The sequence below is a fragment of the Suricata suricatta genome, chromosome 12 (genome assembly GCF_006229205.1).
Source record: "Suricata suricatta isolate VVHF042 chromosome 12, meerkat_22Aug2017_6uvM2_HiC, whole genome shotgun sequence".
Taxonomy (NCBI): domain Eukaryota; kingdom Metazoa; phylum Chordata; class Mammalia; order Carnivora; family Herpestidae; genus Suricata; species Suricata suricatta.
This window is the reverse complement of record NC_043711.1, coordinates 45,794,722-45,803,169: the sequence shown is the minus strand read 5'-3', so window position 1 is coordinate 45,803,169 and position 8,448 is coordinate 45,794,722.

The window sequence follows — 8,448 nt, the reverse complement described above, 5'->3', positions numbered from 1 at the left end:
GGCATACACGTAACCTCCCAGAGATCAGCCCCAGTCAGCTCATAGCAAAATCACACCAAGGTACAATCCCATAGAGAATTAAGTCATTCTTGGGTTGGCCTGGTTGATTATGCTCTAGTCTGACACTGAAAGTGTCTACAGTGTTTCTTTTTGCCATATTTCTAAGTTTTAGACAATTTTCCTTAACAGTTCTACGTCTTCAACAGGGCAGACAAAATGAGCTTCATCATCTGCTCCTAGCCCCGTCTCGTACTGCTGCCTGCCTGAGGCAAGTTCCTTCTTGTTTCTGGGCCACACAGCTGCTTCCTTTGGTGAAATCACAGATTTCCCCCTTCCCCACTTCTACTGTATTTAAGGTCTCAGGTAAAGTCATTTCCTCAAGGGAATTTTCCTAACCACCCGGGACTAGGTTAGCCTTCCACAGACCTAGTGGTTGGAAGTCTAGCTCTCTGACTGGAATAGAAATCTCCTAAGAGTAGGGGTGCATCTGCTTGACTCGTCACTGGATGCCTGCAGCAGAGCCTGAACAGGAGAGACTAAGGCAGAAAGTAAAGAGGGAGGTGGCCTCCTTGGGACATAGGTATAGGGCTCTCTCTGCTCAGGACCCAGAGGCTCTGTACTTGGGAGGCTCGTTCCCAGTTCTGGCTGAGCCACCGATGTTCCAGGAAGTTCATGTGAGGGCAGGCTAACAGGTCACAAGGACCTATGGGACCTCCGGCCAGGCTGCCTCCTCTTGCAAATGGGGAGAGGGATGTGACTTACCTCCCTGGGCCCATCTCTCAATCTTATACTTGGGCTCTTCAGCAGAACCCAGGAAAGCAGTTGTATTCTTCCCGGTACAGACCCACGATGATGATCATGTGATTGGGACTATGACAGATTGTGACGCGACACCACGGGATGATTGAGGGTTTCCTCTAATCACACCAATTGATATAAATTACTACGTCGGCCGCCCTGAGCGGCATCTGCGGGATTTACACCTCATTAGATCGGCGGAGCCAGAGGAAGCAAGAAGGCTGAGCCCTCCCCTCCTTGGGAGTGGTCTCTGTTCCCAGCAAACATGGCAAGTGGCACCGGGAGAGTGACATCAAAAACCTCCGGTGAACAACAGCAACAGGGCTGGACAAAACAGAAACCAACATCGTCACAATTCTGTGTTTGGGGGTTTCTGATTTGAATCAGCTCTTTAAACTTCTGCCAGACTTCTTCCTCCTTCTGTTCTTTCTGAGGTGGCGCCAGAGCCCCGGGAACCACAGAACCAGGTGGCCCAGGGACACAATTCTGAGGTCTGGGGAGGCTGCAGAGGCTGCAATCCAGCCTTGCTGGGGCCCATGCCAAGCAGGCTAGAACCTCCCATAAGATCCATCAGCCAGCCTCGGTAAATGGACCATGGACAAGAAAGTACAGCTGTGTGACAGACAGGGTTTCCAGATGGGTCCCAGACCCCCAGCTGAGCCTCGGCCCACTGGCAAGCCTCCTTCCTGAGCTGTGAGCAGTGCCCGGCCAGCTCCCACCCCTGCCAAGCCTCCGGAGGTCAGTAGGATACAAACAGGAAGGCAGAAAGCCAGGAAACCTGGATTTCCTTATGGGCTTCTAGAGGCAGAGGGGAGGAAGGGGGCCGGGGGAAAATGAAGCCAGGCCACTGGAATAGGCACACACACCAGAGCCAGGAACAGATCCCAGACTTGGGTGTCGGGTCAGGAGGCTATATGTCATGTGTGTGTTTTAGCAGTGGTGTGTGCTTTGGGTTTTTTCCAGAAACGATTCCTGTGTAGACTGTGGGAGGGCAATGTCAACAGGCGGATGTATCAGGGGACGAATGGGGACTAGGTCACAGACGACAGCTCAGCTAGAAGTCAGGCTCGCCTAGATGGTGCCAGGGAGGGCACTCTCCCTGCCCTGCCTGGATGCCCTGTGCTCACGTCCGCAGTCAGAGCAGCTCATTGGAAACCACCGTGTCCTTCAAGGAGGGCCCTCTGCCTTCTGGAGCACACAGCCGCCTCCAGGGTCGGCAGAGGAGCCCCGGTAGGTAAGCAGCCCTAATGATGGCTGACGGGGCACTAGGATGACTCAGAGATGACCCCAACTGCATCTGCAAGGATGACCATCTTGATGCACTCAGGATGCTTCCACCCCTTCCCTGTCCTCCCTGCTCCCTACCAGTGCATCCTGGGACACTTCCCAAAATACTCACACTGCAGTGTTTCTCTCCAGGTCTGCTTCCAGGAAGACCAGAGCCAAAGCAGGGCCTTTGCAACACTTAGGAAAAGGCACCCACCTGGTGGATGTGTGCTCAGGGGTGCAGGGCTTGGCAAGAAACCCTTCACTGGTCTGAGCAAGTGCACACCAGGGTGCAGACGGGCAGGTGATGTGGGGGCTGGGTTTCAGCCTCCACCTACCCCCCATATTGTGCAGCTTTGCCCCGAAAAGGGGCTCCTTGGTGGACCTGAGTATGTTTACCACTTCTCTCCACTTGGCTTCAGGAAGGAACAATTTCCCTGCAATAGATAACTAATCTATTTTTGAGGCATGTCAGAAATTCCACCACAGACTCTTGACAGTCCTAACATTCCTAGGAATTCAGGGAGCAAATAGGAGGTGGGAGAAACAGAACAGGGCTTGAGTGCGAGTGCTCTGAGTTCAGATCCTGCCTCTGCCACTTTGGGGCGATCATTTCAACTCTCTGCAGTGTCATTTCTGTGGCTGAAAGAGAGGTCAGGATTGCTTGGGGCATAAGGTCAGGAAGCAAATAACCAAACACAGGTGCTGTGTCTGGCCAACGGAAGACGTCCTCTCACACTTAGCCCTCCTCGTTCCTCCCGTTGGACTTCTGAAGTGGTCAGGGCCTGACTGGGACCCATGGGCATGAGTCTCTGGGGCCCTCTGACATTCAAACCAGGTCAGCAACCCCACTGGTGTTGAAGGCGCACTGCTGTTGAGGGTCAAGAGGTCAGTAATTTAATGGATGAGGTGGTGCTGACAAAACTCGCTGTCCTATCTGTCCTTGACCTCCCCCCACTTCAGGCTGGGCATGAAAACAACGCCTTACTATTTCTTGGCTGAGTGAGATGATGCATGAACCAGGACTCCTGAGACACCCCACACCAGGGGAGACGACCAAGCCTTCCCTCTTTTATTTCTTGGCTCTTGTGCCCCGAGAGTAACATCCCACAGTTGTCCCTGGATTTCTTAGCAGGGCCTTGTGGGTTTGGCACCACCGCAGGCGTTCCTCACCTGGAGGTGCTGATTCAAACAAGAGCGGCAGACCTCCTTACCTGAGCGCACACCTGCTAGGCTTACTACCACGATCAAGGGAAACCACAGATAAGACCTATGGGAACTAAGACTCCCAGAAGCCTGGAGATCTTGAGAGCACTTCCTCCAGCTCCCCATCCACCCACAGCCACCCAGGCAATGATGCCATGTCCACTAGGACACACGCACGTGCATGTGCACGCACACACACACACACACACACACATGCACAACATATTATACACGGCAACATAGTCCAGGTCTCACAGACACATTAGAGATCAAGAAAGAATAAAAGATGTTGGTCTGAAATAGTCGAAGAAAAATATGCACAGTCAAAATGAATAAATGTTTAATTAAACGTCTACAAACATTAGGTCCACTGTGCTCACTGTCAAGTTTTGTTTTCATAAAGATTTTATTACATTTGAAAAAAAATTATGATTTAGTTACTGTGTTTTGTGTGAACTTCTGCTCAGTATGTATGATTACTGCTTACAAAACAGAGCCAACAGTAAATTAAATGAGTTACTGTTCAGAGCCAAATAAGTTCAAAAGCAAATTCTAAAAATTATTTTTAAGAAATATAGGGGTCCCTGGATGGCTCAGTGGGTTAAGCGTCTGACTTCGACTCAGATTATGATCTCACAGTTCTTGAGTTCAGGCTCTGCATCAGGATCTGTGCTGACAGCTCCAAGTCTAGAGCCTGCTTCAGATTCCGTGTCTCCCTCTCTCCCTGCCCCTTCCCTGCTTGTGCTCTTTCTCTCTCAAAAAAAGATAAACATTAAAAAAAAATCAAGAAATGTTGCAGGCCACTGCACTCCTTTAAATAAATAAATGAATAAATCCCCGTATTGATACAGATGCATTATGATATATAGTATGCAATATGTATGCATACGTATAGTATATATTATATAATATATATAGCTTATAGACACATGTGATAATGGTTCATTATGATGTTTGATATAATATAACCTGTAGGGTCAGGCTCTAAAATTAAAAGTAATTAGGGTCGATCAATATCTTAAAATGGCTTGCTATATGGCAATAATTGCAACTATTATTAGTTCTTGGGAAACTCTTTACCATGGTATACACCCTCCAATGAGGACCCTATTTTTTTTTAACCCTGTATATGCAGATTTGAACGTCAGTCACTGGTCACTAAAGATGTACACAAATAATAGTTATTATTATTTCAATGGAGGTAAAAAGCCATTTTCTTCCTTAGAATTAAGAGACTTCATGACCACCAACCCATATGCCTTCCTCCCTTGGGCCTCTTGTCCTACAGAAAGGCTGTTTCCTGCAGAGATTTCAGGTTGGCTGGCTTCACAGGCAACTTAACCTCTTTGTAAAAATCTCTGAAATCTAACTGCTGAGCCCCTGAAGCCCTCCTCCCCCCACCAACAGCAGCCATGCACGTGCAAGCTACCGTGGCCACTGCCTCTTCCAGCCTTGATTCTCAGAGGCTGTACCCACAGGGTGCAGCCACCACTGAAAAGCCCTCGTTCCCCACAATGCCACTTCCACCCCATCACAGTTTCTGCCAACCTCTTCAGAGCAAAAGATGCAAGGGCCCATTAAACACAGGCCATTAGCAGAGACGGAGCCGAGGGGCCCCAGGGAAATCCCCTCACAGCGGGCATCCTTGAGACTTTGGTTTTCAAGCCACTTCAAGGAGCAAATTGATTTCAAATGCACACTTTAGGGCCTCTTGCTTACCCCGTCATCCCTCCAATTAAGGCAAAAGCCTCAGGGCTTTTATTAGGAGGAGCCCACAGGCTGGCCTGGGTTAAAGGTGCCCTGGGCAGCTCTGGGCCAGGGAGGTGCCAGCAGCAGCGACTGGAGACAGACGGGTGCTGGGTTTGCCGATGAACCTTTCACACCCTCTGAGACCCCTGCTGACACTTGGCATCTAAGAAGGATTCTTTCCAAGCCTGGCCATTGTGCAGGTGGGTGGGGGCTCCCAGACAGAGGCCAGGGGAGGGGGTCGGGGGCGGCTGCATCCACCGACTCCTCTCAGGACCCTCTTCCGGCATCTCCAGCAGCAAACAAGCTGCGTCCACAGGATGGGCGGGAGCAGCTCTCACCAACACAGCAAGCCACTCGGCTGACTCCTGTAGGGCTGCGGAACGAGACCAGAGCGGCTCTGTCCCCACCTTGCAACGTTTCCTCCTGGACCTCCTCTACCTCCTGTTCCCAACCAGCCCTTAGGAAGTCACTGCCGGTCACATCTCACAGAATCACAGACTCACAGAAATACAGAACTTAATTCAAGAAGCGTTAGGTGCACATGATATGCCGGGCCCTGTGGTAGTGCAGGGGATACAGTGCAAACAAGAGAACAAAAAACCCACATGCTCATGGGGTTTACATTCCTGTGGGCAAAGTTCCTATAAAGCAGTATGATCTTAGACTCCTCTGCTGGAAGAAAAAAGAAACATTAGACCCCGACTGTGGGTCTAATGCTGTGCTAGGAGCTTTACATTTCTCATTGAATTCTTTCCAACCACCTCGAAAGATGAGATCATGACTCCCATTCTAGAGAAGAAATGGAGGCCCAGACAAGTTTAGTAAGATGCCCAAGGTCACTGAGCTAGTAGGTGAGAAATCCTGATTTGTCTTCAAAGCAGGTGATGAATGTCTATCAGGAGGCCTATCCATTTCTCTAGCTCATATTATCAGTCTCCCTTGTAACCACAATGTTTCATAACTTTGTGCACTTAAGCAAGGGATGCAGTTTTCCTATCTGTAAAATGGGACTGACAGCACCTCTCTCCCCGGATTGCAGTGAACATTAGAGGTGACCAGGCCTGTAGGCACTTTGTCGGGACTGTGATGCTGGTAAGTACACAAGATATGTGAGCCATCCATAGGAGTAGTAGCGGTATTTTTTTTTTAATGTTTTTATTTATTTTTGAGAGAGAGAGAGAGAGAGAGAGAGAGACAGCATGAACAGGGGAGGGTCAGAGAGACAGGGAGACATAGAATCTGAAGACAGGCTCCAGGCTCTGAGCTAGCTGTCAGCACAGAGCCCAACACAGGGCTCAAACCCACGAACCATGAGATCATGACCTGAGCCGAAGCCGAATGCTTAACTGACTGAGCCACCCAGGCGCCCCAGTAGCGGTGTTTTAATACTTGATATGAGCAATTTCACATAAGGAGGAAAATTATATGTGGCAAGTCACCCTTAATAAAAAGATTAAAAGTATACTGAGTCAGAGAGATTTACTACGAACACACTAAGTCAGGACTACAGTAGAAAAAAATGGTCGCTGTGTTATGAATACCATAGGTGTTCAGCAAGCTACTGCCTTCTGACTCTTCCTATCATAGCCATAGGACATGACCAGGAGGAAGTCTGAACTGTTACGTGCGCAACCTGAACCCTCGTTCTGTGGGGCCATGATGACCCCAGACAGTACTGTCCAGAATGGCTATGGGTGACAGTGCCAGGTATGGATTTCTCAGCCTACAGGGCTTGGCTCTGATTCAATAAGTGCCATGGACTTCTTGCTTAAGTACTGGTGGTCTAGAACCAGTCTTGGTTTAAGCTTAATATCACAGCCTCTTGTTTTCCTTAGCCGTGAAAAAGGCTACTGTGTGATAAGCTACACGCCTTTAGTGCCTTTCAAATACCTTTTCCATCTTTTGTTGTGTATCAGCTTTTGCTGCCTAACAGCCCATGTTACAACTGATGAGCTTTCAAACCTCTACCATTTATTTAGCTCACAGTTCTTGGGGCTGGCAGTCTGGGCTGGGCTCAGCCAGATGATTCTTCGGCAGGCCTCATTCTTAGGGCTACTGTCAGCCTCCAGAGAAGCCCAGCAGGCTGGGCTGTGAGGCCTCAGCTGGGAAAGCTCGTCTGGGCTTTATGTATCATCCCACAGGCTAGGCTGGGCTTGTTCGTATAATGACAGAAGGGATCCGAGAGCTGCACACTACGTGCATCACATGTGCAAACATCCCGGTGGCTGAAGCAGCTTGCTCTAAGTGCAGAGTTGGAGCCCTAGAGCACTGAAAGTTACATGACAAAAAGGACTGTGGGTGTCAACAGAAGGCATCCAACACACCAAGGAACCTGATAAAACCCTACATTGCTCAGGATGTATCTGGATACAAGTAACAGAAATCTATCCAGGTCAGCGTGACTTAATAAAAGGAAGAAGGCAATTTACTGGCTTGGGTAATGGCATGATCCAGGATTGAACTAGCTTAAGGAATGCTGAACGTTGCGGTCGATATGATATCAGATCTCTTGCTCTCTTTCTCTCTCATTTCTACCACCTTCCTTCGCTCCATCTCTGCTTCCTTATATACGATATTCTTTTCCCAGAAATATTTTACCCACAAGATTCTAAAGATAATCATCAACAGCTCAAACATAGCTTCCTTCCAGTATACCAGTTGAGAAGAAAAGAATCATTTCTAATAGCTTTGGTCAAAGTTCTGAAGAGGAATTCAATTGGCTCGCCAGTCATCTGCGCATCCCTGAACCAATCATTGCGGCCAGAGGTACAGGATATTCTCATTGGCCAGACCTCGGCCATGGGTCCAACCCTATGTCAGAATTACAGGGCAATATCAGCCCTTAAGATAGGCAGGGAATAAGCAGCATTATTACAGAGGAGGCCAGGAATGATTCCCTGAGAGGATGCCAGACAGGTGACTCAGGTGATTATGGGAAGATGCTTCGAACGACGACCTTTTTTAAATGCTCAAAAAAACAAAAAAAACAAAAACAAAAACACAAAAAAAGAGAAGGTCTCCCAAGAGAAAAGGGAATAACAGTGTTTGTGGCATATGAAAAGAGTCCCCAAAGTGGGAGAAGAATGTGTTATATGGTTATATGTGTTACATGATTTGGAAAGGCATCTCTGGTAAGCTATTCACCTCTTGGTCAAAAGTAACCCACTGAGACAGGCCTGACCTGCCAGGTTATCCATCTCTGGAATATGATCTCTCTCAGGTTATTGTGTCCTGGGCTGTTCTCCCTCTTTGCTGTGGGATCACAAAAGGGCCACAGCTTTTGAAAAGAGAATCTAGAAGCAGAACTTTACCATTCCTAGTCCTAGGAATGGTCCAATACATGTAAGTCACCTCCCCAACCTGGAAAAACAAGTACTCCCCTGGCTGGCTCCTGTGCTTCAAAAGCAGCCCTTCCCGTAAATCCTCCCC